General features: G+C 28.9%; 1 pseudogene; it reads left to right on the top strand.

Moving 5' to 3' along the window:
• The first annotated feature begins 1229 nt into the window (after positions 1–1229).
• Positions 1230–2977, top strand: LOC105964816 (uncharacterized; annotated as a pseudogene).
• The last annotated feature ends 2245 nt before the right edge of the window (positions 2978–5222 follow it).

Here is a 5222-nt window from a genome sequence, read left to right as displayed (position 1 = left end):
GATTATATAGCATGGATTATTACAATGTTTTGAAACCCGGACCGGACCGGCCGGTTCGACCGGTTCAACCGCGAACCGGTGCCTTGTCCGGTCCGGTTAGACCAATAAAATCGAAAATTACAAAAACCCGGTCAAAATGTCAAAAACCGGTTTTTTGACCGGTCGGACCGGAAACCGGCTCAAAACCGGTTTTTTGGCTGCACATGCACTTTTTTAATTAATTCAAAAAAAAATCCAAAATGGCGTCGTTTTAATGCCGAGAAGAAAAAAAAAAGAAAAGAAAAGGAAGTTGGAACGTGGGCTGATTCACAATAATTGATAATTCAAATCTCTATTTTTAGTTTTTACCCTAATAAGACAACATAAGTTACAGAACGTATTTTTTATTAGAAAAAGTACCAGGCTCTACCAGCCCCTTTTTCTTTAAAAAAAACAGAGAATTTCTTCTCTTCTTCTCCAAGTGCTGCCGTTCTCCAAATCAACCATAACCCGCATCGTTGTTCTGGAATTGTCGTCGCTCTGGTAAACTTTTTTTTCAGATTATAAATTTATAAATTCGTTTATTGGAAAATAGATCTAATTACATAGAATTTATATTCTTTTCACTATTATACTGAGGGTACAAATGCGAAAGGGAAGAAGATATGGATTTGTGGATTTTGTAAAAAAATATATTTGCAAGTGGAGGCATTAATAGGATGAAGCAACACCTTTCTGGGGTTAAAGAAACTGTGAGTGCATGCCAAAAAGTTAGTTTAGAGGTTGAGCTTGAAATCAAAGATTTGATGGATGCTCATGCGCAAAAAATTAAGGCCAAGAAAGCGATGGCTGAAGATTTAGATGCTTACGAAGAAGATGAAATTCTGGAAATTCCTTCTCAAACAGAGGTTTCAAATGGAAAAAGGAAAGCTTCATATGCTATTGACTCATTTTGTAAAAAATGTGTAAGTCTTTCTTCCCAATCTAGTATTAAAGCATGCATGCAAAGTAAAGACAAATGGAAAGATACTGACTTGGCCATTGCATTGTGGTTTTATGATGCTTGTATTCCATTTAATGCTTGCACTTCACCTTACTTTCAAGGTGCGATCAATAAAATAGCTAGTATGGGTCATGGATATACACATCCTTCTTATCATGCTTTGCGTGTCAATTTATTGAATGATGCTAAGACACATGTTACGTTGATGATTGACTCTATTAGAGATACTTGGGCTGACACTGGTTGTACCATAATGGGGGATGATTGGACTGACATTAGGCAAAGGTTTTTGATTAATTTTTTGGTTTACTGTCCAAAGGGGATTTCATTTATCAAATATGTTGATGCTTCTGATATTTGCACAAATGCTGATACATTGTGTAATTTGTGTGATGATATTGTGGAGTGGGTTGGTCCTCGTAATGTTGTTCATATGGTAACGGATAATGGGGCCAATTATAAAGCTGCGGGTTCTAGACTCATGGAGAAATATCAATTCATTTTTTGGTCACCTTGTGCAGCTCATTGTGTTAATTTGATATTTAAAGATGTTGGAGATATGCCCACAGTTCAATCTTTAGCCGTTCTTGCATCAAAAGTTACTGTTTTTGTGTATAATCATAAGTTCGCCTTGAACTGGTTAAGAAATCGAAAGAGGTGGCGAGAAATTATCCGTCCTGGTACAACTCGATTTGCAACTACCTTTATTGCATTACAAAGTTTGTATGCGCATAATGATGATTTGCAAGCATTGGTTGTTAGTCCTGACTATAAGCAATATTTAAAGATGCAAAAAGGTAGAGAAGTAAAACAAATTGTGTTGGATGAGATTTTTTGGAATAACTGCTTGGTGATTGTGAGGGTTATGACGCCATTGATACGACTTTTGCGTCTTAGTGATACTGATGAAAAAACATCTATGGGTTATATTTATGAGGGCATGTTTAGAGCACGAAGGGGGATTATGAATATATTTAAAAACAAGAAAAAGTTGTATAAGCCCATGTTGATATTATTGACAGTAGATGGGATCGTATGCTGCGTAAAGATCTTCATGCAACAGCGTATTATCTAAATCCTGCTTTTCAGTATGACAAATCTGCTTTTTGTACTGAGCCTGAGATTATGGGTGGAGTTTTGAATGTGATAGATAAAATGGAGGACGTCAATAACATAGCGATTTTGGATGAGTTAAGAATTTTCCGTGATCGCAAGAGATGTTTTGCTCGTCCGACAACATTAACTTGAAGTAAAATCGACCGATCAAGTAAAGATCGATTCATATTACTGTTATTTAATATTTATTTTATTTCTGCTGTTACCTGTTTTACAATTTTATATACTATATATTTGAAGTATGTATAAATTACAAAATGCATTTTGTACTAATTAGTAATTATTAATTAATGATTATGTTTTTCATAATTTTTTTTAAAATAGATGAATGGTGGAGATTGTTCGGTTTCGACGCGCCAAACTTGCAAAAATTGGCTATAAAAATTCTTAGTCAAACTGCTTCTTCTTCTGGATGTGAGCGCAATTCGAACGTATTTGAACGCATCCATACCAAGAAAAGAAATATATTGGAGCATAACAGACTGAACGATCTTGTTTACGATCATTATAATTTGCGATTGAAAAATAGGTGAGTTACTTTAAGTCTTTAAAGTTAATTTTGTAGTTTTTAACAAATAATTATCTTATATTAATTCTTTTTGTTCATGTTAATGTTACAACTATTTATAATTATTTAGGTTGGTTGTCTCCAAGAGATCATACGATCCAGTTGATTACGAGTCAATTGAAAAAACGGAATTTTGGATTGTGGAAAATGAGGAAGAAGGAGAACTTGACTATGATGAACTTGAAAATATGGTGCAAGAAGAATATTCAAAGGATGGCGTTAGAGAGTCAAGCACACAAGGTTTGTTTTTTAATTTATATGCACTTTATTTCATGAAATTTAAATAGTTTAAAATTATTTTCAATCGATTAATTGTTTTTTTTTTATTGTCAAGAGCATGAGTTCGATGTGATGACATCCCATGGAGGAGATGAAGGTGGAGATGAAGATGAAATTGGAGATGAGTACGAGGAAGAGTGATATATGAAGATGATTGTGTCTTTCATATGCATTTACTATTTACTTTAAATATTTGATTTTGATGTGAGACTTATTTTAAATGTTTGCTTTGGATGCAAGACCTTTTAATTTTTTTATTTTTGAGTTTTGATTTAAATTAAATGTTAAATTTTGAGTTTTTAATTATAAGATGACTATGATTTATGTTCTCTATTATTTTATGGTTTGATTTATAATTTTATGGTTTACTCATATGAATATTTGATATTGGTGATAAACAGGCTATTTTTACGTATTTATATAAATTAAATATAAATAATTAAAAATAAATTATTCAAAAACCGGTTGGACCCCGGTTGAACCGGTCCAACCATGACCCGATGGCTTGGCCGGGTCAATGTCCGGTCCGGTTTTCAGAACACTGGATTATTACGTAATTTTGAAAATATTTTAAAATTTCAAAATTTGAATTCTAAAATGAGTGACAATCTAAAATTTTGAAATCATTGATTATATAATGAAATGATTTGATTTAATTTGAATTGATTTGGAAATAGTTAATCATGGCAGTTAATAAATATGTATAAAGGTAATTTGGAAATAATTAATTTTGATTGACAACTAATTAAGCCACCTAATCCGAGAAAAGTTAAGCCATAATAAAAGACATAATTTCTCTTACTTTATGATGCTTATAATATGGGAAAAATATGTAGTTATGAAAAAATATAAAAATTGTCATTATTTGATATACACATAATCCGAACCAAAAAATAAAAAATAAAGTTGATTTCAATGAATTATATATATATATATATATATATATATATATATATATATATATATATATATATATATATATATATATATATATATATATATATATATATATATATATATATATATATATATATATTTCTTTTTGAAAGAGAAAGTAATACTCATATGGGAATTTTATCTATTGCAAAAAAATAATATATATTTTTCACAAAAAAGAAAGAATAATTTTTATCGTACATTATTGTATTTTATTAATGTATGATTATATTTTATGAAATGAAAGAATGAAATAATAAAATATTTATATGTTGTATTTTAAACAAATATAATTTATTGAATGCATATCCCGATATTCTATAATTACAAAAATTAAAAAAATATATATTTAATTATTAAAATTAGTCGATTATTACAATGAAAAAAAATTCCTAAAATTTATTTGAATATTCATAAAAAATGGACGTTCAAACGAATATATTTGAATATTCAAATGTTAATGTAGTAATTTATTCAAAAAAATTAAGATTGAAACATAAAATAGAAAATTATAATGAATGTAAAATATGTAAACTATAAGAAAATAAAATAGAACTCCAAAATTGCACTAATGAAGCAAAAATACATAAATTGTTTGTCTTTATTATTTACAAAAAAAAAAAAAATTCAAAAGATGATACATGTCAATTGTGGTGAAACATTTTCATACAACAATGTTGTCCAATCTTCTTTTCAAAACCAAAGAAAAATAAAAAATCTTTTATTTCCACGTTTCCACATGCAATACATGATTCATGTTCTGTTTGACAAAACAATAATCTATCTTTGGATAATGATAAATATATAAGTCAATTAAATTAAAAAACTAAATACAAACTTTTACAAAAAAAATTAATTAAATTACAAAAATTATATGCAAAGCGTAACAATGTAGCACATAGGACATAAGTTGGATTCGTAAACAACATCTGCAAGAAATACATAAAGAAAAAGTATTAGCATAGTTCTTCAGTTAAATAAAAATATTAAACGGATTTAAACCATCTAAATTAAATAATAATACGATAAATGCATGAAATCAATTGAAAAAAAAATTACAAAAAAAAACCAAAAAGAGAAAACGAAAAACGAAACACAAAAACAACTCGAATGGAATGGGTAAAGAAGAATAGTGTAGGGTGAAATCAATAGATGGGGGTTTATATAGTTTTGATAAGTATATAGTAATTAGGAAAGTTTTTGAATTCAAATTTCAAATGACATGATTATAGGTAATCATAGGTGGAAAAAGAAAAGAAGAAAAGGTAAGAAATCAAATCAATTCAATTCGGATGATTTGATTTCTATTGATTAGGAATTGATTTTAAAATATTAAACAAT

This window comes from Erythranthe guttata, chromosome 3 (assembly GCF_056151865.1).
Source record: "Erythranthe guttata isolate IM_541 chromosome 3, IM_541, whole genome shotgun sequence".
NCBI lineage: Eukaryota > Viridiplantae > Streptophyta > Magnoliopsida > Lamiales > Phrymaceae > Erythranthe > Erythranthe guttata.
This window is presented reverse-complemented; position numbering and strand designations above follow the sequence as displayed.